The sequence below is a fragment of the Amaranthus tricolor genome, chromosome 4 (assembly GCF_026212465.1).
Source record: "Amaranthus tricolor cultivar Red isolate AtriRed21 chromosome 4, ASM2621246v1, whole genome shotgun sequence".
Taxonomy (NCBI): Eukaryota; Viridiplantae; Streptophyta; class Magnoliopsida; order Caryophyllales; family Amaranthaceae; genus Amaranthus; species Amaranthus tricolor.
Window position 1 is genome coordinate 33,086,370 of NC_080050.1, and position 22,568 is coordinate 33,108,937.

At 47.8% G+C, this 22,568-nt stretch overlaps 33 non-coding genes across 33 annotated transcripts; all 33 read left to right on the forward strand.

Annotated features, from left to right (window-relative positions):
* Positions 1 to 346: 346 nt before the first annotated feature.
* Positions 347 to 465, forward strand: LOC130812120 (5S ribosomal RNA). The gene has a single exon (XR_009041722.1). It is a non-coding gene; the product is annotated as a 5S ribosomal RNA (ribosomal RNA).
* Positions 466 to 1,027: 562 nt separating this feature from the next.
* On the forward strand, positions 1,028 to 1,146 carry LOC130812122 (5S ribosomal RNA). Its single transcript, XR_009041724.1, has one exon. It is a non-coding gene; the product is annotated as a 5S ribosomal RNA (ribosomal RNA).
* Positions 1,147 to 1,708: 562 nt separating this feature from the next.
* On the forward strand, positions 1,709 to 1,827 carry LOC130812123 (5S ribosomal RNA). Its single transcript, XR_009041725.1, has one exon. It is a non-coding gene; the product is annotated as a 5S ribosomal RNA (ribosomal RNA).
* Positions 1,828 to 2,389: 562 nt separating this feature from the next.
* LOC130812124 (5S ribosomal RNA) lies at positions 2,390 to 2,508 on the forward strand. Its single transcript, XR_009041726.1, has one exon. It is a non-coding gene; the product is annotated as a 5S ribosomal RNA (ribosomal RNA).
* Positions 2,509 to 3,069: 561 nt separating this feature from the next.
* On the forward strand, positions 3,070 to 3,188 carry LOC130812125 (5S ribosomal RNA). Its single transcript, XR_009041727.1, has one exon. It is a non-coding gene; the product is annotated as a 5S ribosomal RNA (ribosomal RNA).
* Positions 3,189 to 3,750: 562 nt separating this feature from the next.
* Positions 3,751 to 3,869, forward strand: LOC130812126 (5S ribosomal RNA). Its single transcript, XR_009041728.1, has one exon. It is a non-coding gene; the product is annotated as a 5S ribosomal RNA (ribosomal RNA).
* A 562-nt stretch (positions 3,870 to 4,431) lies between these two features.
* On the forward strand, positions 4,432 to 4,550 carry LOC130812128 (5S ribosomal RNA). The gene has a single exon (XR_009041729.1). It is a non-coding gene; the product is annotated as a 5S ribosomal RNA (ribosomal RNA).
* Positions 4,551 to 5,111: 561 nt separating this feature from the next.
* LOC130812129 (5S ribosomal RNA) lies at positions 5,112 to 5,230 on the forward strand. Its single transcript, XR_009041730.1, has one exon. It is a non-coding gene; the product is annotated as a 5S ribosomal RNA (ribosomal RNA).
* Positions 5,231 to 5,791: 561 nt separating this feature from the next.
* Positions 5,792 to 5,910, forward strand: LOC130812130 (5S ribosomal RNA). Its single transcript, XR_009041731.1, has one exon. It is a non-coding gene; the product is annotated as a 5S ribosomal RNA (ribosomal RNA).
* A 561-nt stretch (positions 5,911 to 6,471) lies between these two features.
* LOC130812131 (5S ribosomal RNA) lies at positions 6,472 to 6,590 on the forward strand. Its single transcript, XR_009041732.1, has one exon. It is a non-coding gene; the product is annotated as a 5S ribosomal RNA (ribosomal RNA).
* Positions 6,591 to 7,150: 560 nt separating this feature from the next.
* On the forward strand, positions 7,151 to 7,269 carry LOC130812132 (5S ribosomal RNA). Its single transcript, XR_009041733.1, has one exon. It is a non-coding gene; the product is annotated as a 5S ribosomal RNA (ribosomal RNA).
* Positions 7,270 to 7,830: 561 nt separating this feature from the next.
* On the forward strand, positions 7,831 to 7,949 carry LOC130812134 (5S ribosomal RNA). The gene has a single exon (XR_009041735.1). It is a non-coding gene; the product is annotated as a 5S ribosomal RNA (ribosomal RNA).
* A 562-nt stretch (positions 7,950 to 8,511) lies between these two features.
* Positions 8,512 to 8,630, forward strand: LOC130812135 (5S ribosomal RNA). The gene has a single exon (XR_009041736.1). It is a non-coding gene; the product is annotated as a 5S ribosomal RNA (ribosomal RNA).
* Positions 8,631 to 9,191: 561 nt separating this feature from the next.
* On the forward strand, positions 9,192 to 9,310 carry LOC130812136 (5S ribosomal RNA). Its single transcript, XR_009041737.1, has one exon. It is a non-coding gene; the product is annotated as a 5S ribosomal RNA (ribosomal RNA).
* Positions 9,311 to 9,872: 562 nt separating this feature from the next.
* On the forward strand, positions 9,873 to 9,991 carry LOC130812137 (5S ribosomal RNA). Its single transcript, XR_009041738.1, has one exon. It is a non-coding gene; the product is annotated as a 5S ribosomal RNA (ribosomal RNA).
* Positions 9,992 to 10,552: 561 nt separating this feature from the next.
* On the forward strand, positions 10,553 to 10,671 carry LOC130812138 (5S ribosomal RNA). Its single transcript, XR_009041739.1, has one exon. It is a non-coding gene; the product is annotated as a 5S ribosomal RNA (ribosomal RNA).
* Positions 10,672 to 11,232: 561 nt separating this feature from the next.
* LOC130812139 (5S ribosomal RNA) lies at positions 11,233 to 11,351 on the forward strand. The gene has a single exon (XR_009041740.1). It is a non-coding gene; the product is annotated as a 5S ribosomal RNA (ribosomal RNA).
* A 561-nt stretch (positions 11,352 to 11,912) lies between these two features.
* LOC130812140 (5S ribosomal RNA) lies at positions 11,913 to 12,031 on the forward strand. The gene has a single exon (XR_009041741.1). It is a non-coding gene; the product is annotated as a 5S ribosomal RNA (ribosomal RNA).
* Positions 12,032 to 12,593: 562 nt separating this feature from the next.
* Positions 12,594 to 12,712, forward strand: LOC130812141 (5S ribosomal RNA). Its single transcript, XR_009041742.1, has one exon. It is a non-coding gene; the product is annotated as a 5S ribosomal RNA (ribosomal RNA).
* Positions 12,713 to 13,272: 560 nt separating this feature from the next.
* On the forward strand, positions 13,273 to 13,391 carry LOC130812142 (5S ribosomal RNA). The gene has a single exon (XR_009041743.1). It is a non-coding gene; the product is annotated as a 5S ribosomal RNA (ribosomal RNA).
* A 561-nt stretch (positions 13,392 to 13,952) lies between these two features.
* On the forward strand, positions 13,953 to 14,071 carry LOC130812143 (5S ribosomal RNA). Its single transcript, XR_009041744.1, has one exon. It is a non-coding gene; the product is annotated as a 5S ribosomal RNA (ribosomal RNA).
* Positions 14,072 to 14,632: 561 nt separating this feature from the next.
* LOC130812145 (5S ribosomal RNA) lies at positions 14,633 to 14,751 on the forward strand. Its single transcript, XR_009041746.1, has one exon. It is a non-coding gene; the product is annotated as a 5S ribosomal RNA (ribosomal RNA).
* Positions 14,752 to 15,313: 562 nt separating this feature from the next.
* On the forward strand, positions 15,314 to 15,432 carry LOC130812146 (5S ribosomal RNA). Its single transcript, XR_009041747.1, has one exon. It is a non-coding gene; the product is annotated as a 5S ribosomal RNA (ribosomal RNA).
* A 561-nt stretch (positions 15,433 to 15,993) lies between these two features.
* LOC130812147 (5S ribosomal RNA) lies at positions 15,994 to 16,112 on the forward strand. The gene has a single exon (XR_009041748.1). It is a non-coding gene; the product is annotated as a 5S ribosomal RNA (ribosomal RNA).
* A 561-nt stretch (positions 16,113 to 16,673) lies between these two features.
* Positions 16,674 to 16,792, forward strand: LOC130812148 (5S ribosomal RNA). The gene has a single exon (XR_009041749.1). It is a non-coding gene; the product is annotated as a 5S ribosomal RNA (ribosomal RNA).
* Positions 16,793 to 17,353: 561 nt separating this feature from the next.
* Positions 17,354 to 17,472, forward strand: LOC130812149 (5S ribosomal RNA). Its single transcript, XR_009041750.1, has one exon. It is a non-coding gene; the product is annotated as a 5S ribosomal RNA (ribosomal RNA).
* A 562-nt stretch (positions 17,473 to 18,034) lies between these two features.
* LOC130812150 (5S ribosomal RNA) lies at positions 18,035 to 18,153 on the forward strand. Its single transcript, XR_009041751.1, has one exon. It is a non-coding gene; the product is annotated as a 5S ribosomal RNA (ribosomal RNA).
* A 561-nt stretch (positions 18,154 to 18,714) lies between these two features.
* Positions 18,715 to 18,833, forward strand: LOC130812151 (5S ribosomal RNA). Its single transcript, XR_009041752.1, has one exon. It is a non-coding gene; the product is annotated as a 5S ribosomal RNA (ribosomal RNA).
* A 562-nt stretch (positions 18,834 to 19,395) lies between these two features.
* On the forward strand, positions 19,396 to 19,514 carry LOC130812152 (5S ribosomal RNA). The gene has a single exon (XR_009041753.1). It is a non-coding gene; the product is annotated as a 5S ribosomal RNA (ribosomal RNA).
* Positions 19,515 to 20,075: 561 nt separating this feature from the next.
* LOC130812153 (5S ribosomal RNA) lies at positions 20,076 to 20,194 on the forward strand. Its single transcript, XR_009041754.1, has one exon. It is a non-coding gene; the product is annotated as a 5S ribosomal RNA (ribosomal RNA).
* Positions 20,195 to 20,753: 559 nt separating this feature from the next.
* Positions 20,754 to 20,872, forward strand: LOC130812154 (5S ribosomal RNA). The gene has a single exon (XR_009041755.1). It is a non-coding gene; the product is annotated as a 5S ribosomal RNA (ribosomal RNA).
* A 561-nt stretch (positions 20,873 to 21,433) lies between these two features.
* On the forward strand, positions 21,434 to 21,552 carry LOC130812156 (5S ribosomal RNA). Its single transcript, XR_009041757.1, has one exon. It is a non-coding gene; the product is annotated as a 5S ribosomal RNA (ribosomal RNA).
* A 561-nt stretch (positions 21,553 to 22,113) lies between these two features.
* Positions 22,114 to 22,232, forward strand: LOC130812157 (5S ribosomal RNA). The gene has a single exon (XR_009041758.1). It is a non-coding gene; the product is annotated as a 5S ribosomal RNA (ribosomal RNA).
* Positions 22,233 to 22,568: the final 336 nt, after the last annotated feature.

Genomic DNA, 22,568 nt, shown 5'->3' on the forward strand with positions numbered 1-22,568 from the left:
GTTCGAAAGAGGCGTGCATCGGTGCGTTCGCGTAAGCGGAAATTGCACCGGATCCCGTCGGAACTCCCCGCGGAAGCGTGCCCGGCGTGGATGGCCTCTTGATTTCCAAGTGTTGCGCGGATTTCTTAAATATTTCGTCGTTTTTTTGTTGCGAGTTCACCTGGCTTTTACAGCCGGCGGACTCTTTTGTGAATCGGACAATACCGGGAGGGTGAAAAACAGTATTTGGGAAGAAGAAGGCTCGAAATAAGGGGTCTCGGTTGCGAATTTACGAGCTTCGGAATGCTCTGGTTTTTTACTTTTGGGCGGCAACGCGCATGTAATCAAATTGTTACGGTGATTGAACGGGTGCGATCATACCAGCACTAATGCACCGGATCCCATCAGAACTCCGCAGTTAAGCGTGCTTGGGCGAGAGTAGTACTAGGATGGGTGACCTCCTGGGAAGTCCTCGTGTTGCACCCCTTTTTCCGTTCTTTTTTTTTTTTTTTAATTTTTTTTTTTTTTTTTTTTGTTTCCGCTGCACTTGAGCAAGAGCCATTTCAGTGATTATGGTAATATAATCCTTGGAAGTACTTTTATTTATAAAAATATAACTCGCAACCGGGCCCCGGCCTCGAATTCACGGGCACTCGAAAGGTAGGACCCGTTGAGGCGGGTCGATGCGCATGCGAACGAATTGTTCGAAAGAGGCGTGCATCGGTGCGTTCGCGTAAGCGGAAATTGCACCGGATCCCGTCGGAACTCCCCGCGGAAGCGTGCCCGGCGTGGATGGCCTCTTGATTTCCAAGTGTTGCGCGGATTTCTTAAATATTTCGTCGTTTTTTTGTTGCGAGTTCACCTGGCTTTTACAGCCGGCGGACTCTTTTGTGAATCGGACAATACCGGGAGGGTGAAAAACAGTATTTGGGAAGAAGAAGGCTCGAAATAAGGGGTCTCGGTTGCGAATTTACGAGCTTCGGAATGCTCTGGTTTTTTACTTTTGGGCGGCAACGCGCATGTAATCAAATTGTTACGGTGATTGAACGGGTGCGATCATACCAGCACTAATGCACCGGATCCCATCAGAACTCCGCAGTTAAGCGTGCTTGGGCGAGAGTAGTACTAGGATGGGTGACCTCCTGGGAAGTCCTCGTGTTGCACCCCTTTTTCCGTTCTTTTTTTTTTTTTTTAATTTTTTTTTTTTTTTTTTTTGTTTCCGCTGCACTTGAGCAAGAGCCATTTCAGTGATTATGGTAATATAATCCTTGGAAGTAATTTTATTTATAAAAATATAACTCGCAACCGGGCCCCGGCCTCGAATTCACGGGCACTCGAAAGGTAGGACCCGTTGAGGCGGGTCGATGCGCATGCGAACGAATTGTTCGAAAGAGGCGTGCATCGGTGCGTTCGCGTAAGCGGAAATTGCACCGGATCCCGTCGGAACTCCCCGCGGAAGCGTGCCCGGCGTGGATGGCCTCTTGATTTCCAAGTGTTGCGCGGATTTCTTAAATATTTCGTCGTTTTTTTGTTGCGAGTTCACCTGGCTTTTACAGCCGGCGGACTCTTTTGTGAATCGGACAATACCGGGAGGGTGAAAAACAGTATTTGGGAAGAAGAAGGCTCGAAATAAGGGGTCTCGGTTGCGAATTTACGAGCTTCGGAATGCTCTGGTTTTTTACTTTTGGGCGGCAACGCGCATGTAATCAAATTGTTACGGTGATTGAACGGGTGCGATCATACCAGCACTAATGCACCGGATCCCATCAGAACTCCGCAGTTAAGCGTGCTTGGGCGAGAGTAGTACTAGGATGGGTGACCTCCTGGGAAGTCCTCGTGTTGCACCCCTTTTTCCGTTCTTTTTTTTTTTTTTTAATTTTTTTTTTTTTTTTTTTTGTTTCCGCTGCACTTGAGCAAGAGCCATTTCAGTGATTATGGTAATATAATCCTTGGAAGTAATTTTATTTATAAAAATATAACTCGCAACCGGGCCCCGGCCTCGAATTCACGGGCACTCGAAAGGTAGGACCCGTTGAGGCGGGTCGATGCGCATGCGAACGAATTGTTCGAAAGAGGCGTGCATCGGTGCGTTCGCGTAAGCGGAAATTGCACCGGATCCCGTCGGAACTCCCCGCGGAAGCGTGCCCGGCGTGGATGGCCTCTTGATTTCCAAGTGTTGCGCGGATTTCTTAAATATTTCGTCGTTTTTTTGTTGCGAGTTCACCTGGCTTTTACAGCCGGCGGACTCTTTTGTGAATCGGACAATACCGGGAGGGTGAAAAACAGTATTTGGGAAGAAGAAGGCTCGAAATAAGGGGTCTCGGTTGCGAATTTACGAGCTTCGGAATGCTCTGGTTTTTTACTTTTGGGCGGCAACGCGCATGTAATCAAATTGTTACGGTGATTGAACGGGTGCGATCATACCAGCACTAATGCACCGGATCCCATCAGAACTCCGCAGTTAAGCGTGCTTGGGCGAGAGTAGTACTAGGATGGGTGACCTCCTGGGAAGTCCTCGTGTTGCACCCCTTTTTCCGTTCTTTTTTTTTTTTTTTAATTTTTTTTTTTTTTTTTTTGTTTCCGCTGCACTTGAGCAAGAGCCATTTCAGTGATTATGGTAATATAATCCTTGGAAGTAATTTTATTTATAAAAATATAACTCGCAACCGGGCCCCGGCCTCGAATTCACGGGCACTCGAAAGGTAGGACCCGTTGAGGCGGGTCGATGCGCATGCGAACGAATTGTTCGAAAGAGGCGTGCATCGGTGCGTTCGCGTAAGCGGAAATTGCACCGGATCCCGTCGGAACTCCCCGCGGAAGCGTGCCCGGCGTGGATGGCCTCTTGATTTCCAAGTGTTGCGCGGATTTCTTAAATATTTCGTCGTTTTTTTGTTGCGAGTTCACCTGGCTTTTACAGCCGGCGGACTCTTTTGTGAATCGGACAATACCGGGAGGGTGAAAAACAGTATTTGGGAAGAAGAAGGCTCGAAATAAGGGGTCTCGGTTGCGAATTTACGAGCTTCGGAATGCTCTGGTTTTTTACTTTTGGGCGGCAACGCGCATGTAATCAAATTGTTACGGTGATTGAACGGGTGCGATCATACCAGCACTAATGCACCGGATCCCATCAGAACTCCGCAGTTAAGCGTGCTTGGGCGAGAGTAGTACTAGGATGGGTGACCTCCTGGGAAGTCCTCGTGTTGCACCCCTTTTTCCGTTCTTTTTTTTTTTTTTTAATTTTTTTTTTTTTTTTTTTTGTTTCCGCTGCACTTGAGCAAGAGCCATTTCAGTGATTATGGTAATATAATCCTTGGAAGTAATTTTATTTATAAAAATATAACTCGCAACCGGGCCCCGGCCTCGAATTCACGGGCACTCGAAAGGTAGGACCCGTTGAGGCGGGTCGATGCGCATGCGAACGAATTGTTCGAAAGAGGCGTGCATCGGTGCGTTCGCGTAAGCGGAAATTGCACCGGATCCCGTCGGAACTCCCCGCGGAAGCGTGCCCGGCGTGGATGGCCTCTTGATTTCCAAGTGTTGCGCGGATTTCTTAAATATTTCGTCGTTTTTTTGTTGCGAGTTCACCTGGCTTTTACAGCCGGCGGACTCTTTTGTGAATCGGACAATACCGGGAGGGTGAAAAACAGTATTTGGGAAGAAGAAGGCTCGAAATAAGGGGTCTCGGTTGCGAATTTACGAGCTTCGGAATGCTCTGGTTTTTTACTTTTGGGCGGCAACGCGCATGTAATCAAATTGTTACGGTGATTGAACGGGTGCGATCATACCAGCACTAATGCACCGGATCCCATCAGAACTCCGCAGTTAAGCGTGCTTGGGCGAGAGTAGTACTAGGATGGGTGACCTCCTGGGAAGTCCTCGTGTTGCACCCCTTTTTCCGTTCTTTTTTTTTTTTTTTAATTTTTTTTTTTTTTTTTTTTGTTTCCGCTGCACTTGAGCAAGAGCCATTTCAGTGATTATGGTAATATAATCCTTGGAAGTAATTTTATTTATAAAAATATAACTCGCAACCGGGCCCCGGCCTCGAATTCACGGGCACTCGAAAGGTAGGACCCGTTGAGGCGGGTCGATGCGCATGCGAACGAATTGTTCGAAAGAGGCGTGCATCGGTGCGTTCGCGTAAGCGGAAATTGCACCGGATCCCGTCGGAACTCCCCGCGGAAGCGTGCCCGGCGTGGATGGCCTCTTGATTTCCAAGTGTTGCGCGGATTTCTTAAATATTTCGTCGTTTTTTTGTTGCGAGTTCACCTGGCTTTTACAGCCGGCGGACTCTTTTGTGAATCGGACAATACCGGGAGGGTGAAAAACAGTATTTGGGAAGAAGAAGGCTCGAAATAAGGGGTCTCGGTTGCGAATTTACGAGCTTCGGAATGCTCTGGTTTTTTACTTTTGGGCGGCAACGCGCATGTAATCAAATTGTTACGGTGATTGAACGGGTGCGATCATACCAGCACTAATGCACCGGATCCCATCAGAACTCCGCAGTTAAGCGTGCTTGGGCGAGAGTAGTACTAGGATGGGTGACCTCCTGGGAAGTCCTCGTGTTGCACCCCTTTTTCCGTTCTTTTTTTTTTTTTTTAATTTTTTTTTTTTTTTTTTTGTTTCCGCTGCACTTGAGCAAGAGCCATTTCAGTGATTATGGTAATATAATCCTTGGAAGTAATTTTATTTATAAAAATATAACTCGCAACCGGGCCCCGGCCTCGAATTCACGGGCACTCGAAAGGTAGGACCCGTTGAGGCGGGTCGATGCGCATGCGAACGAATTGTTCGAAAGAGGCGTGCATCGGTGCGTTCGCGTAAGCGGAAATTGCACCGGATCCCGTCGGAACTCCCCGCGGAAGCGTGCCCGGCGTGGATGGCCTCTTGATTTCCAAGTGTTGCGCGGATTTCTTAAATATTTCGTCGTTTTTTTGTTGCGAGTTCACCTGGCTTTTACAGCCGGCGGACTCTTTTGTGAATCGGACAATACCGGGAGGGTGAAAAACAGTATTTGGGAAGAAGAAGGCTCGAAATAAGGGGTCTCGGTTGCGAATTTACGAGCTTCGGAATGCTCTGGTTTTTTACTTTTGGGCGGCAACGCGCATGTAATCAAATTGTTACGGTGATTGAACGGGTGCGATCATACCAGCACTAATGCACCGGATCCCATCAGAACTCCGCAGTTAAGCGTGCTTGGGCGAGAGTAGTACTAGGATGGGTGACCTCCTGGGAAGTCCTCGTGTTGCACCCCTTTTTCCGTTCTTTTTTTTTTTTTTTAATTTTTTTTTTTTTTTTTTTGTTTCCGCTGCACTTGAGCAAGAGCCATTTCAGTGATTATGGTAATATAATCCTTGGAAGTAATTTTATTTATAAAAATATAACTCGCAACCGGGCCCCGGCCTCGAATTCACGGGCACTCGAAAGGTAGGACCCGTTGAGGCGGGTCGATGCGCATGCGAACGAATTGTTCGAAAGAGGCGTGCATCGGTGCGTTCGCGTAAGCGGAAATTGCACCGGATCCCGTCGGAACTCCCCGCGGAAGCGTGCCCGGCGTGGATGGCCTCTTGATTTCCAAGTGTTGCGCGGATTTCTTAAATATTTCGTCGTTTTTTTGTTGCGAGTTCACCTGGCTTTTACAGCCGGCGGACTCTTTTGTGAATCGGACAATACCGGGAGGGTGAAAAACAGTATTTGGGAAGAAGAAGGCTCGAAATAAGGGGTCTCGGTTGCGAATTTACGAGCTTCGGAATGCTCTGGTTTTTTACTTTTGGGCGGCAACGCGCATGTAATCAAATTGTTACGGTGATTGAACGGGTGCGATCATACCAGCACTAATGCACCGGATCCCATCAGAACTCCGCAGTTAAGCGTGCTTGGGCGAGAGTAGTACTAGGATGGGTGACCTCCTGGGAAGTCCTCGTGTTGCACCCCTTTTTCCGTTCTTTTTTTTTTTTTTTAATTTTTTTTTTTTTTTTTTTGTTTCCGCTGCACTTGAGCAAGAGCCATTTCAGTGATTATGGTAATATAATCCTTGGAAGTAATTTTATTTATAAAAATATAACTCGCAACCGGGCCCCGGCCTCGAATTCACGGGCACTCGAAAGGTAGGACCCGTTGAGGCGGGTCGATGCGCATGCGAACGAATTGTTCGAAAGAGGCGTGCATCGGTGCGTTCGCGTAAGCGGAAATTGCACCGGATCCCGTCGGAACTCCCCGCGGAAGCGTGCCCGGCGTGGATGGCCTCTTGATTTCCAAGTGTTGCGCGGATTTCTTAAATATTTCGTCGTTTTTTTGTTGCGAGTTCACCTGGCTTTTACAGCCGGCGGACTCTTTTGTGAATCGGACAATACCGGGAGGGTGAAAAACAGTATTTGGGAAGAAGAAGGCTCGAAATAAGGGGTCTCGGTTGCGAATTTACGAGCTTCGGAATGCTCTGGTTTTTTACTTTTGGGCGGCAACGCGCATGTAATCAAATTGTTACGGTGATTGAACGGGTGCGATCATACCAGCACTAATGCACCGGATCCCATCAGAACTCCGCAGTTAAGCGTGCTTGGGCGAGAGTAGTACTAGGATGGGTGACCTCCTGGGAAGTCCTCGTGTTGCACCCCTTTTTCCGTTCTTTTTTTTTTTTTTTAATTTTTTTTTTTTTTTTTTGTTTCCGCTGCACTTGAGCAAGAGCCATTTCAGTGATTATGGTAATATAATCCTTGGAAGTAATTTTATTTATAAAAATATAACTCGCAACCGGGCCCCGGCCTCGAATTCACGGGCACTCGAAAGGTAGGACCCGTTGAGGCGGGTCGATGCGCATGCGAACGAATTGTTCGAAAGAGGCGTGCATCGGTGCGTTCGCGTAAGCGGAAATTGCACCGGATCCCGTCGGAACTCCCCGCGGAAGCGTGCCCGGCGTGGATGGCCTCTTGATTTCCAAGTGTTGCGCGGATTTCTTAAATATTTCGTCGTTTTTTTGTTGCGAGTTCACCTGGCTTTTACAGCCGGCGGACTCTTTTGTGAATCGGACAATACCGGGAGGGTGAAAAACAGTATTTGGGAAGAAGAAGGCTCGAAATAAGGGGTCTCGGTTGCGAATTTACGAGCTTCGGAATGCTCTGGTTTTTTACTTTTGGGCGGCAACGCGCATGTAATCAAATTGTTACGGTGATTGAACGGGTGCGATCATACCAGCACTAATGCACCGGATCCCATCAGAACTCCGCAGTTAAGCGTGCTTGGGCGAGAGTAGTACTAGGATGGGTGACCTCCTGGGAAGTCCTCGTGTTGCACCCCTTTTTCCGTTCTTTTTTTTTTTTTTTAATTTTTTTTTTTTTTTTTTTGTTTCCGCTGCACTTGAGCAAGAGCCATTTCAGTGATTATGGTAATATAATCCTTGGAAGTAATTTTATTTATAAAAATATAACTCGCAACCGGGCCCCGGCCTCGAATTCACGGGCACTCGAAAGGTAGGACCCGTTGAGGCGGGTCGATGCGCATGCGAACGAATTGTTCGAAAGAGGCGTGCATCGGTGCGTTCGCGTAAGCGGAAATTGCACCGGATCCCGTCGGAACTCCCCGCGGAAGCGTGCCCGGCGTGGATGGCCTCTTGATTTCCAAGTGTTGCGCGGATTTCTTAAATATTTCGTCGTTTTTTTGTTGCGAGTTCACCTGGCTTTTACAGCCGGCGGACTCTTTTGTGAATCGGACAATACCGGGAGGGTGAAAAACAGTATTTGGGAAGAAGAAGGCTCGAAATAAGGGGTCTCGGTTGCGAATTTACGAGCTTCGGAATGCTCTGGTTTTTTACTTTTGGGCGGCAACGCGCATGTAATCAAATTGTTACGGTGATTGAACGGGTGCGATCATACCAGCACTAATGCACCGGATCCCATCAGAACTCCGCAGTTAAGCGTGCTTGGGCGAGAGTAGTACTAGGATGGGTGACCTCCTGGGAAGTCCTCGTGTTGCACCCCTTTTTCCGTTCTTTTTTTTTTTTTTTAATTTTTTTTTTTTTTTTTTTTGTTTCCGCTGCACTTGAGCAAGAGCCATTTCAGTGATTATGGTAATATAATCCTTGGAAGTAATTTTATTTATAAAAATATAACTCGCAACCGGGCCCCGGCCTCGAATTCACGGGCACTCGAAAGGTAGGACCCGTTGAGGCGGGTCGATGCGCATGCGAACGAATTGTTCGAAAGAGGCGTGCATCGGTGCGTTCGCGTAAGCGGAAATTGCACCGGATCCCGTCGGAACTCCCCGCGGAAGCGTGCCCGGCGTGGATGGCCTCTTGATTTCCAAGTGTTGCGCGGATTTCTTAAATATTTCGTCGTTTTTTTGTTGCGAGTTCACCTGGCTTTTACAGCCGGCGGACTCTTTTGTGAATCGGACAATACCGGGAGGGTGAAAAACAGTATTTGGGAAGAAGAAGGCTCGAAATAAGGGGTCTCGGTTGCGAATTTACGAGCTTCGGAATGCTCTGGTTTTTTACTTTTGGGCGGCAACGCGCATGTAATCAAATTGTTACGGTGATTGAACGGGTGCGATCATACCAGCACTAATGCACCGGATCCCATCAGAACTCCGCAGTTAAGCGTGCTTGGGCGAGAGTAGTACTAGGATGGGTGACCTCCTGGGAAGTCCTCGTGTTGCACCCCTTTTTCCGTTCTTTTTTTTTTTTTTTAATTTTTTTTTTTTTTTTTTTGTTTCCGCTGCACTTGAGCAAGAGCCATTTCAGTGATTATGGTAATATAATCCTTGGAAGTAATTTTATTTATAAAAATATAACTCGCAACCGGGCCCCGGCCTCGAATTCACGGGCACTCGAAAGGTAGGACCCGTTGAGGCGGGTCGATGCGCATGCGAACGAATTGTTCGAAAGAGGCGTGCATCGGTGCGTTCGCGTAAGCGGAAATTGCACCGGATCCCGTCGGAACTCCCCGCGGAAGCGTGCCCGGCGTGGATGGCCTCTTGATTTCCAAGTGTTGCGCGGATTTCTTAAATATTTCGTCGTTTTTTTGTTGCGAGTTCACCTGGCTTTTACAGCCGGCGGACTCTTTTGTGAATCGGACAATACCGGGAGGGTGAAAAACAGTATTTGGGAAGAAGAAGGCTCGAAATAAGGGGTCTCGGTTGCGAATTTACGAGCTTCGGAATGCTCTGGTTTTTTACTTTTGGGCGGCAACGCGCATGTAATCAAATTGTTACGGTGATTGAACGGGTGCGATCATACCAGCACTAATGCACCGGATCCCATCAGAACTCCGCAGTTAAGCGTGCTTGGGCGAGAGTAGTACTAGGATGGGTGACCTCCTGGGAAGTCCTCGTGTTGCACCCCTTTTTCCGTTCTTTTTTTTTTTTTTTAATTTTTTTTTTTTTTTTTTTTGTTTCCGCTGCACTTGAGCAAGAGCCATTTCAGTGATTATGGTAATATAATCCTTGGAAGTAATTTTATTTATAAAAATATAACTCGCAACCGGGCCCCGGCCTCGAATTCACGGGCACTCGAAAGGTAGGACCCGTTGAGGCGGGTCGATGCGCATGCGAACGAATTGTTCGAAAGAGGCGTGCATCGGTGCGTTCGCGTAAGCGGAAATTGCACCGGATCCCGTCGGAACTCCCCGCGGAAGCGTGCCCGGCGTGGATGGCCTCTTGATTTCCAAGTGTTGCGCGGATTTCTTAAATATTTCGTCGTTTTTTTGTTGCGAGTTCACCTGGCTTTTACAGCCGGCGGACTCTTTTGTGAATCGGACAATACCGGGAGGGTGAAAAACAGTATTTGGGAAGAAGAAGGCTCGAAATAAGGGGTCTCGGTTGCGAATTTACGAGCTTCGGAATGCTCTGGTTTTTTACTTTTGGGCGGCAACGCGCATGTAATCAAATTGTTACGGTGATTGAACGGGTGCGATCATACCAGCACTAATGCACCGGATCCCATCAGAACTCCGCAGTTAAGCGTGCTTGGGCGAGAGTAGTACTAGGATGGGTGACCTCCTGGGAAGTCCTCGTGTTGCACCCCTTTTTCCGTTCTTTTTTTTTTTTTTTAATTTTTTTTTTTTTTTTTTTGTTTCCGCTGCACTTGAGCAAGAGCCATTTCAGTGATTATGGTAATATAATCCTTGGAAGTAATTTTATTTATAAAAATATAACTCGCAACCGGGCCCCGGCCTCGAATTCACGGGCACTCGAAAGGTAGGACCCGTTGAGGCGGGTCGATGCGCATGCGAACGAATTGTTCGAAAGAGGCGTGCATCGGTGCGTTCGCGTAAGCGGAAATTGCACCGGATCCCGTCGGAACTCCCCGCGGAAGCGTGCCCGGCGTGGATGGCCTCTTGATTTCCAAGTGTTGCGCGGATTTCTTAAATATTTCGTCGTTTTTTTGTTGCGAGTTCACCTGGCTTTTACAGCCGGCGGACTCTTTTGTGAATCGGACAATACCGGGAGGGTGAAAAACAGTATTTGGGAAGAAGAAGGCTCGAAATAAGGGGTCTCGGTTGCGAATTTACGAGCTTCGGAATGCTCTGGTTTTTTACTTTTGGGCGGCAACGCGCATGTAATCAAATTGTTACGGTGATTGAACGGGTGCGATCATACCAGCACTAATGCACCGGATCCCATCAGAACTCCGCAGTTAAGCGTGCTTGGGCGAGAGTAGTACTAGGATGGGTGACCTCCTGGGAAGTCCTCGTGTTGCACCCCTTTTTCCGTTCTTTTTTTTTTTTTTTAATTTTTTTTTTTTTTTTTTTGTTTCCGCTGCACTTGAGCAAGAGCCATTTCAGTGATTATGGTAATATAATCCTTGGAAGTAATTTTATTTATAAAAATATAACTCGCAACCGGGCCCCGGCCTCGAATTCACGGGCACTCGAAAGGTAGGACCCGTTGAGGCGGGTCGATGCGCATGCGAACGAATTGTTCGAAAGAGGCGTGCATCGGTGCGTTCGCGTAAGCGGAAATTGCACCGGATCCCGTCGGAACTCCCCGCGGAAGCGTGCCCGGCGTGGATGGCCTCTTGATTTCCAAGTGTTGCGCGGATTTCTTAAATATTTCGTCGTTTTTTTGTTGCGAGTTCACCTGGCTTTTACAGCCGGCGGACTCTTTTGTGAATCGGACAATACCGGGAGGGTGAAAAACAGTATTTGGGAAGAAGAAGGCTCGAAATAAGGGGTCTCGGTTGCGAATTTACGAGCTTCGGAATGCTCTGGTTTTTTACTTTTGGGCGGCAACGCGCATGTAATCAAATTGTTACGGTGATTGAACGGGTGCGATCATACCAGCACTAATGCACCGGATCCCATCAGAACTCCGCAGTTAAGCGTGCTTGGGCGAGAGTAGTACTAGGATGGGTGACCTCCTGGGAAGTCCTCGTGTTGCACCCCTTTTTCCGTTCTTTTTTTTTTTTTTTAATTTTTTTTTTTTTTTTTTTGTTTCCGCTGCACTTGAGCAAGAGCCATTTCAGTGATTATGGTAATATAATCCTTGGAAGTAATTTTATTTATAAAAATATAACTCGCAACCGGGCCCCGGCCTCGAATTCACGGGCACTCGAAAGGTAGGACCCGTTGAGGCGGGTCGATGCGCATGCGAACGAATTGTTCGAAAGAGGCGTGCATCGGTGCGTTCGCGTAAGCGGAAATTGCACCGGATCCCGTCGGAACTCCCCGCGGAAGCGTGCCCGGCGTGGATGGCCTCTTGATTTCCAAGTGTTGCGCGGATTTCTTAAATATTTCGTCGTTTTTTTGTTGCGAGTTCACCTGGCTTTTACAGCCGGCGGACTCTTTTGTGAATCGGACAATACCGGGAGGGTGAAAAACAGTATTTGGGAAGAAGAAGGCTCGAAATAAGGGGTCTCGGTTGCGAATTTACGAGCTTCGGAATGCTCTGGTTTTTTACTTTTGGGCGGCAACGCGCATGTAATCAAATTGTTACGGTGATTGAACGGGTGCGATCATACCAGCACTAATGCACCGGATCCCATCAGAACTCCGCAGTTAAGCGTGCTTGGGCGAGAGTAGTACTAGGATGGGTGACCTCCTGGGAAGTCCTCGTGTTGCACCCCTTTTTCCGTTCTTTTTTTTTTTTTTTAATTTTTTTTTTTTTTTTTTTTGTTTCCGCTGCACTTGAGCAAGAGCCATTTCAGTGATTATGGTAATATAATCCTTGGAAGTAATTTTATTTATAAAAATATAACTCGCAACCGGGCCCCGGCCTCGAATTCACGGGCACTCGAAAGGTAGGACCCGTTGAGGCGGGTCGATGCGCATGCGAACGAATTGTTCGAAAGAGGCGTGCATCGGTGCGTTCGCGTAAGCGGAAATTGCACCGGATCCCGTCGGAACTCCCCGCGGAAGCGTGCCCGGCGTGGATGGCCTCTTGATTTCCAAGTGTTGCGCGGATTTCTTAAATATTTCGTCGTTTTTTTGTTGCGAGTTCACCTGGCTTTTACAGCCGGCGGACTCTTTTGTGAATCGGACAATACCGGGAGGGTGAAAAACAGTATTTGGGAAGAAGAAGGCTCGAAATAAGGGGTCTCGGTTGCGAATTTACGAGCTTCGGAATGCTCTGGTTTTTTACTTTTGGGCGGCAACGCGCATGTAATCAAATTGTTACGGTGATTGAACGGGTGCGATCATACCAGCACTAATGCACCGGATCCCATCAGAACTCCGCAGTTAAGCGTGCTTGGGCGAGAGTAGTACTAGGATGGGTGACCTCCTGGGAAGTCCTCGTGTTGCACCCCTTTTTCCGTTCTTTTTTTTTTTTTTTAATTTTTTTTTTTTTTTTTTGTTTCCGCTGCACTTGAGCAAGAGCCATTTCAGTGATTATGGTAATATAATCCTTGGAAGTAATTTTATTTATAAAAATATAACTCGCAACCGGGCCCCGGCCTCGAATTCACGGGCACTCGAAAGGTAGGACCCGTTGAGGCGGGTCGATGCGCATGCGAACGAATTGTTCGAAAGAGGCGTGCATCGGTGCGTTCGCGTAAGCGGAAATTGCACCGGATCCCGTCGGAACTCCCCGCGGAAGCGTTCCCGGCGTGGATGGCCTCTTGATTTCCAAGTGTTGCGCGGATTTCTTAAATATTTCGTCGTTTTTTTGTTGCGAGTTCACCTGGCTTTTACAGCCGGCGGACTCTTTTGTGAATCGGACAATACCGGGAGGGTGAAAAACAGTATTTGGGAAGAAGAAGGCTCGAAATAAGGGGTCTCGGTTGCGAATTTACGAGCTTCGGAATGCTCTGGTTTTTTACTTTTGGGCGGCAACGCGCATGTAATCAAATTGTTACGGTGATTGAACGGGTGCGATCATACCAGCACTAATGCACCGGATCCCATCAGAACTCCGCAGTTAAGCGTGCTTGGGCGAGAGTAGTACTAGGATGGGTGACCTCCTGGGAAGTCCTCGTGTTGCACCCCTTTTTCCGTTCTTTTTTTTTTTTTTTAATTTTTTTTTTTTTTTTTTTGTTTCCGCTGCACTTGAGCAAGAGCCATTTCAGTGATTATGGTAATATAATCCTTGGAAGTAATTTTATTTATAAAAATATAACTCGCAACCGGGCCCCGGCCTCGAATTCACGGGCACTCGAAAGGTAGGACCCGTTGAGGCGGGTCGATGCGCATGCGAACGAATTGTTCGAAAGAGGCGTGCATCGGTGCGTTCGCGTAAGCGGAAATTGCACCGGATCCCGTCGGAACTCCCCGCGGAAGCGTGCCCGGCGTGGATGGCCTCTTGATTTCCAAGTGTTGCGCGGATTTCTTAAATATTTCGTCGTTTTTTTGTTGCGAGTTCACCTGGCTTTTACAGCCGGCGGACTCTTTTGTGAATCGGACAATACCGGGAGGGTGAAAAACAGTATTTGGGAAGAAGAAGGCTCGAAATAAGGGGTCTCGGTTGCGAATTTACGAGCTTCGGAATGCTCTGGTTTTTTACTTTTGGGCGGCAACGCGCATGTAATCAAATTGTTACGGTGATTGAACGGGTGCGATCATACCAGCACTAATGCACCGGATCCCATCAGAACTCCGCAGTTAAGCGTGCTTGGGCGAGAGTAGTACTAGGATGGGTGACCTCCTGGGAAGTCCTCGTGTTGCACCCCTTTTTCCGTTCTTTTTTTTTTTTTTTAATTTTTTTTTTTTTTTTTTTGTTTCCGCTGCACTTGAGCAAGAGCCATTTCAGTGATTATGGTAATATAATCCTTGGAAGTAATTTTATTTATAAAAATATAACTCGCAACCGGGCCCCGGCCTCGAATTCACGGGCACTCGAAAGGTAGGACCCGTTGAGGCGGGTCGATGCGCATGCGAACGAATTGTTCGAAAGAGGCGTGCATCGGTGCGTTCGCGTAAGCGGAAATTGCACCGGATCCCGTCGGAACTCCCCGCGGAAGCGTGCCCGGCGTGGATGGCCTCTTGATTTCCAAGTGTTGCGCGGATTTCTTAAATATTTCGTCGTTTTTTTGTTGCGAGTTCACCTGGCTTTTACAGCCGGCGGACTCTTTTGTGAATCGGACAATACCGGGAGGGTGAAAAACAGTATTTGGGAAGAAGAAGGCTCGAAATAAGGGGTCTCGGTTGCGAATTTACGAGCTTCGGAATGCTCTGGTTTTTTACTTTTGGGCGGCAACGCGCATGTAATCAAATTGTTACGGTGATTGAACGGGTGCGATCATACCAGCACTAATGCACCGGATCCCATCAGAACTCCGCAGTTAAGCGTGCTTGGGCGAGAGTAGTACTAGGATGGGTGACCTCCTGGGAAGTCCTCGTGTTGCACCCCTTTTTCCGTTCTTTTTTTTTTTTTTTAATTTTTTTTTTTTTTTTTTTTGTTTCCGCTGCACTTGAGCAAGAGCCATTTCAGTGATTATGGTAATATAATCCTTGGAAGTAATTTTATTTATAAAAATATAACTCGCAACCGGGCCCCGGCCTCGAATTCACGGGCACTCGAAAGGTAGGACCCGTTGAGGCGGGTCGATGCGCATGCGAACGAATTGTTCGAAAGAGGCGTGCATCGGTGCGTTCGCGTAAGCGGAAATTGCACCGGATCCCGTCGGAACTCCCCGCGGAAGCGTGCCCGGCGTGGATGGCCTCTTGATTTCCAAGTGTTGCGCGGATTTCTTAAATATTTCGTCGTTTTTTTGTTGCGAGTTCACCTGGCTTTTACAGCCGGCGGACTCTTTTGTGAATCGGACAATACCGGGAGGGTGAAAAACAGTATTTGGGAAGAAGAAGGCTCGAAATAAGGGGTCTCGGTTGCGAATTTACGAGCTTCGGAATGCTCTGGTTTTTTACTTTTGGGCGGCAACGCGCATGTAATCAAATTGTTACGGTGATTGAACGGGTGCGATCATACCAGCACTAATGCACCGGATCCCATCAGAACTCCGCAGTTAAGCGTGCTTGGGCGAGAGTAGTACTAGGATGGGTGACCTCCTGGGAAGTCCTCGTGTTGCACCCCTTTTTCCGTTCTTTTTTTTTTTTTTTAATTTTTTTTTTTTTTTTTTTGTTTCCGCTGCACTTGAGCAAGAGCCATTTCAGTGATTATGGTAATATAATCCTTGGAAGTAATTTTATTTATAAAAATATAACTCGCAACCGGGCCCCGGCCTCGAATTCACGGGCACTCGAAAGGTAGGACCCGTTGAGGCGGGTCGATGCGCATGCGAACGAATTGTTCGAAAGAGGCGTGCATCGGTGCGTTCGCGTAAGCGGAAATTGCACCGGATCCCGTCGGAACTCCCCGCGGAAGCGTGCCCGGCGTGGATGGCCTCTTGATTTCCAAGTGTTGCGCGGATTTCTTAAATATTTCGTCGTTTTTTTGTTGCGAGTTCACCTGGCTTTTACAGCCGGCGGACTCTTTTGTGAATCGGACAATACCGGGAGGGTGAAAAACAGTATTTGGGAAGAAGAAGGCTCGAAATAAGGGGTCTCGGTTGCGAATTTACGAGCTTCGGAATGCTCTGGTTTTTTACTTTTGGGCGGCAACGCGCATGTAATCAAATTGTTACGGTGATTGAACGGGTGCGATCATACCAGCACTAATGCACCGGATCCCATCAGAACTCCGCAGTTAAGCGTGCTTGGGCGAGAGTAGTACTAGGATGGGTGACCTCCTGGGAAGTCCTCGTGTTGCACCCCTTTTTCCGTTCTTTTTTTTTTTTTTTAATTTTTTTTTTTTTTTTTTTGTTTCCGCTGCACTTGAGCAAGAGCCATTTCAGTGATTATGGTAATATAATCCTTGGAAGTAATTTTATTTATAAAAATATAACTCGCAACCGGGCCCCGGCCTCGAATTCACGGGCACTCGAAAGGTAGGACCCGTTGAGGCGGGTCGATGCGCATGCGAACGAATTGTTCGAAAGAGGCGTGCATCGGTGCGTTCGCGTAAGCGGAAATTGCACCGGATCCCGTCGGAACTCCCCGCGGAAGCGTGCCCGGCGTGGATGGCCTCTTGATTTCCAAGTGTTGCGCGGATTTCTTAAATATTTCGTCGTTTTTTTGTTGCGAGTTCACCTGGCTTTTACAGCCGGCGGACTCTTTTGTGAATCGGACAATACCGGGAGGGTGAAAAACAGTATTTGGGAAGAAGAAGGCTCGAAATAAGGGGTCTCGGTTGCGAATTTACGAGCTTCGGAATGCTCTGGTTTTTTACTTTTGGGCGGCAACGCGCATGTAATCAAATTGTTACGGTGATTGAACGGGTGCGATCATACCAGCACTAATGCACCGGATCCCATCAGAACTCCGCAGTTAAGCGTGCTTGGGCGAGAGTAGTACTAGGATGGGTGACCTCCTGGGAAGTCCTCGTGTTGCACCCCTTTTTCCGTTCTTTTTTTTTTTTTTTAATTTTTTTTTTTTTTTTTTTGTTTCCGCTGCACTTGAGCAAGAGCCATTTCAGTGATTATGGTAATATAATCCTTGGAAGTAATTTTATTTATAAAAATATAACTCGCAACCGGGCCCCGGCCTCGAATTCACGGGCACTCGAAAGGTAGGACCCGTTGAGGCGGGTCGATGCGCATGCGAACGAATTGTTCGAAAGAGGCGTGCATCGGTGCGTTCGCGTAAGCGGAAATTGCACCGGATCCCGTCGGAACTCCCCGCGGAAGCGTGCCCGGCGTGGATGGCCTCTTGATTTCCAAGTGTTGCGCGGATTTCTTAAATATTTCGTCGTTTTTTTGTTGCGAGTTCACCTGGCTTTTACAGCCGGCGGACTCTTTTGTGAATCGGACAATACCGGGAGGGTGAAAAACAGTATTTGGGAAGAAGAAGGCTCGAAATAAGGGGTCTCGGTTGCGAATTTACGAGCTTCGGAATGCTCTGGTTTTTTACTTTTGGGCGGCAACGCGCATGTAATCAAATTGTTACGGTGATTGAACGGGTGCGATCATACCAGCACTAATGCACCGGATCCCATCAGAACTCCGCAGTTAAGCGTGCTTGGGCGAGAGTAGTACTAGGATGGGTGACCTCCTGGGAAGTCCTCGTGTTGCACCCCTTTTTCCGTTCTTTTTTTTTTTTTTTAATTTTTTTTTTTTTTTTTTTTGTTTCCGCTGCACTTGAGCAAGAGCCATTTCAGTGATTATGGTAATATAATCCTTGGAAGTAATTTTATTTATAAAAATATAACTCGCAACCGGGCCCCGGCCTCGAATTCACGGGCACTCGAAAGGTAGGACCCGTTGAGGCGGGTCGATGCGCATGCGAACGAATTGTTCGAAAGAGGCGTGCATCGGTGCGTTCGCGTAAGCGGAAATTGCACCGGATCCCGTCGGAACTCCCCGCGGAAGCGTGCCCGGCGTGGATGGCCTCTTGATTTCCAAGTGTTGCGCGGATTTCTTAAATATTTCGTCGTTTTTTTGTTGCGAGTTCACCTGGCTTTTACAGCCGGCGGACTCTTTTGTGAATCGGACAATACCGGGAGGGTGAAAAACAGTATTTGGGAAGAAGAAGGCTCGAAATAAGGGGTCTCGGTTGCGAATTTACGAGCTTCGGAATGCTCTGGTTTTTTACTTTTGGGCGGCAACGCGCATGTAATCAAATTGTTACGGTGATTGAACGGGTGCGATCATACCAGCACTAATGCACCGGATCCCATCAGAACTCCGCAGTTAAGCGTGCTTGGGCGAGAGTAGTACTAGGATGGGTGACCTCCTGGGAAGTCCTCGTGTTGCACCCCTTTTTCCGTTCTTTTTTTTTTTTTTTAATTTTTTTTTTTTTTTTTTTGTTTCCGCTGCACTTGAGCAAGAGCCATTTCAGTGATTATGGTAATATAATCCTTGGAAGTAATTTTATTTATAAAAATATAACTCGCAACCGGGCCCCGGCCTCGAATTCACGGGCACTCGAAAGGTAGGACCCGTTGAGGCGGGTCGATGCGCATGCGAACGAATTGTTCGAAAGAGGCGTGCATCGGTGCGTTCGCGTAAGCGGAAATTGCACCGGATCCCGTCGGAACTCCCCGCGGAAGCGTGCCCGGCGTGGATGGCCTCTTGATTTCCAAGTGTTGCGCGGATTTCTTAAATATTTCGTCGTTTTTTTGTTGCGAGTTCACCTGGCTTTTACAGCCGGCGGACTCTTTTGTGAATCGGACAATACCGGGAGGGTGAAAAACAGTATTTGGGAAGAAGAAGGCTCGAAATAAGGGGTCTCGGTTGCGAATTTACGAGCTTCGGAATGCTCTGGTTTTTTACTTTTGGGCGGCAACGCGCATGTAATCAAATTGTTACGGTGATTGAACGGGTGCGATCATACCAGCACTAATGCACCGGATCCCATCAGAACTCCGCAGTTAAGCGTGCTTGGGCGAGAGTAGTACTAGGATGGGTGACCTCCTGGGAAGTCCTCGTGTTGCACCCCTTTTTCCGTTCTTTTTTTTTTTTTTTAATTTTTTTTTTTTTTTTTTTTGTTTCCGCTGCACTTGAGCAAGAGCCATTTCAGTGATTATGGTAATATAATCCTTGGAAGTAATTTTATTTATAAAAATATAACTCGCAACCGGGCCCCGGCCTCGAATTCACGGGCACTCGAAAGGTAGGACCCGTTGAGGCGGGTCGATGCGCATGCGAACGAATTGTTCGAAAGAGGCGTGCATCGGTGCGTTCGCGTAAGCGGAAATTGCACCGGATCCCGTCGGAACTCCCCGCGGAATCGTGCCCGGCGTGGATGGCCTCTTGATTTCCAAGTGTTGCGCGGATTTCTTAAATATTTCGTCGTTTTTTTGTTGCGAGTTCACCTGGCTTTTACAGCCGGCGGACTCTTTTGTGAATCGGACAATACCGGGAGGGTGAAAAACAGTATTTGGGAAGAAGAAGGCTCGAAATAAGGGGTCTCGGTTGCGAATTTACGAGCTTCGGAATGCTCTGGTTTTTTACTTTTGGGCGGCAACGCGCATGTAATCAAATTGTTACGGTGATTGAACGGGTGCGATCATACCAGCACTAATGCACCGGATCCCATCAGAACTCCGCAGTTAAGCGTGCTTGGGCGAGAGTAGTACTAGGATGGGTGACCTCCTGGGAAGTCCTCGTGTTGCACCCCTTTTTCCGTTCTTTTTTTTTTTTTTTAATTTTTTTTTTTTTTTTTTTGTTTCCGCTGCACTTGAGCAAGAGCCATTTCAGTGATTATGGTAATATAATCCTTGGAAGTAATTTTATTTATAAAAATATAACTCGCAACCGGGCCCCGGCCTCGAATTCACGGGCACTCGAAAGGTAGGACCCGTTGAGGCGGGTCGATGCGCATGCGAACGAATTGTTCGAAAGAGGCGTGCATCGGTGCGTTCGCGTAAGCGGAAATTGCACCGGATCCCGTCGGAACTCCCCGCGGAAGCGTGCCCGGCGTGGATGGCCTCTTGATTTCCAAGTGTTGCGCGGATTTCTTAAATATTTCGTCGTTTTTTTGTTGCGAGTTCACCTGGCTTTTACAGCCGGCGGACTCTTTTGTGAATCGGACAATACCGGGAGGGTGAAAAACAGTATTTGGGAAGAAGAAGGCTCGAAATAAGGGGTCTCGGTTGCGAATTTACGAGCTTCGGAATGCTCTGGTTTTTTACTTTTGGGCGGCAACGCGCATGTAATCAAATTGTTACGGTGATTGAACGGGTGCGATCATACCAGCACTAATGCACCGGATCCCATCAGAACTCCGCAGTTAAGCGTGCTTGGGCGAGAGTAGTACTAGGATGGGTGACCTCCTGGGAAGTCCTCGTGTTGCACCCCTTTTTCCGTTCTTTTTTTTTTTTTTAATTTTTTTTTTTTTTTTTTGTTTCCGCTGCACTTGAGCAAGAGCCATTTCAGTGATTATGGTAATATAATCCTTGGAAGTAATTTTATTTATAAAAATATAACTCGCAACCGGGCCCCGGCCTCGAATTCACGGGCACTCGAAAGGTAGGACCCGTTGAGGCGGGTCGATGCGCATGCGAACGAATTGTTCGAAAGAGGCGTGCATCGGTGCGTTCGCGTAAGCGGAAATTGCACCGGATCCCGTCGGAACTCCCCGCGGAAGCGTGCCCGGCGTGGATGGCCTCTTGATTTCCAAGTGTTGCGCGGATTTCTTAAATATTTCGTCGTTTTTTTGTTGCGAGTTCACCTGGCTTTTACAGCCGGCGGACTCTTTTGTGAATCGGACAATACCGGGAGGGTGAAAAACAGTATTTGGGAAGAAGAAGGCTCGAAATAAGGGGTCTCGGTTGCGAATTTACGAGCTTCGGAATGCTCTGGTTTTTTACTTTTGGGCGGCAACGCGCATGTAATCAAATTGTTACGGTGATTGAACGGGTGCGATCATACCAGCACTAATGCACCGGATCCCATCAGAACTCCGCAGTTAAGCGTGCTTGGGCGAGAGTAGTACTAGGATGGGTGACCTCCTGGGAAGTCCTCGTGTTGCACCCCTTTTTCCGTTCTTTTTTTTTTTTTTTAATTTTTTTTTTTTTTTTTTTGTTTCCGCTGCACTTGAGCAAGAGCCATTTCAGTGATTATGGTAATATAATCCTTGGAAGTAATTTTATTTATAAAAATATAACTCGCAACCGGGCCCCGGCCTCGAATTCACGGGCACTCGAAAGGTAGGACCCGTTGAGGCGGGTCGATGCGCATGCGAACGAATTGTTCGAAAGAGGCGTGCATCGGTGCGTTCGCGTAAGCGGAAATTGCACCGGATCCCGTCGGAACTCCCCGCGGAATCGTGCCCGGCGTGGATGGCCTCTTGATTTCCAAGTGTTGCGCGGATTTCTTAAATATTTCGTCGTTTTTTTGTTGCGAGTTCACCTGGCTTTTACAGCCGGCGGACTCTTTTGTGAATCGGACAATACCGGGAGGGTGAAAAACAGTATTTGGGAAGAAGAAGGCTCGAAATAAGGGGTCTCGGTTGCGAATTTACGAGCTTCGGAATGCTCTGGTTTTTTACTTTTGGGCGGCAACGCGCATGTAATCAAATTGTTACGGTGATTGAACGGGTGCGATCATACCAGCACTAATGCACCGGATCCCATCAGAACTCCGCAGTTAAGCGTGCTTGGGCGAGAGTAGTACTAGGATGGGTGACCTCCTGGGAAGTCCTCGTGTTGCACCCCTTTTTCCGTTCTTTTTTTTTTTTTTTAATTTTTTTTTTTTTTTTTTTGTTTCCGCTGCACTTGAGCAAGAGCCATTTCAGTGATTATGGTAATATAATCCTTGGAAGTAATTTTATTTATAAAAATATAACTCGCAACCGGGCCCCGGCCTCGAATTCACGGGCACTCGAAAGGTAGGACCCGTTGAGGCGGGTCGATGCGCATGCGAACGAATTGTTCGAAAGAGGCGTGCATCGGTGCGTTCGCGTAAGCGGAAATTGCACCGGATCCCGTCGGAACTCCCCGCGGAAGCGTGCCCGGCGTGGATGGCCTCTTGATTTCCAAGTGTTGCGCGGATTTCTTAAATATTTCGTCGTTTTTTTGTTGCGAGTTCACCTGGCTTTTACAGCCGGCGGACTCTTTTGTGAATCGGACAATACCGGGAGGGTGAAAAACAGTATTTGGGAAGAAGAAGGCTCGAAATAAGGGGTCTCGGTTGCGAATTTACGAGCTTCGGAATGCTCTGGTTTTTTACTTTTGGGCGGCAACGCGCATGTAATCAAATTGTTACGGTGATTGAACGGGTGCGATCATACCAGCACTAATGCACCGGATCCCATCAGAACTCCGCAGTTAAGCGTGCTTGGGCGAGAGTAGTACTAGGATGGGTGACCTCCTGGGAAGTCCTCGTGTTGCACCCCTTTTTCCGTTCTTTTTTTTTTTTTTAATTTTTTTTTTTTTTTTTTTGTTTCCGCTGCACTTGAGCAAGAGCCATTTCAGTGATTATGGTAATATAATCCTTGGAAGTAATTTTATTTATAAAAATATAACTCGCAACCGGGCCCCGGCCTCGAATTCACGGGCACTCGAAAGGTAGGACCCGTTGAGGCGGGTCGATGCGCATGCGAACGAATTGTTCGAAAGAGGCGTGCATCGGTGCGTTCGCGTAAGCGGAAATTGCACCGGATCCCGTCGGAACTCCCCGCGGAAGCGTGCCCGGCGTGGATGGCCTCTTGATTTCCAAGTGTTGCGCGGAT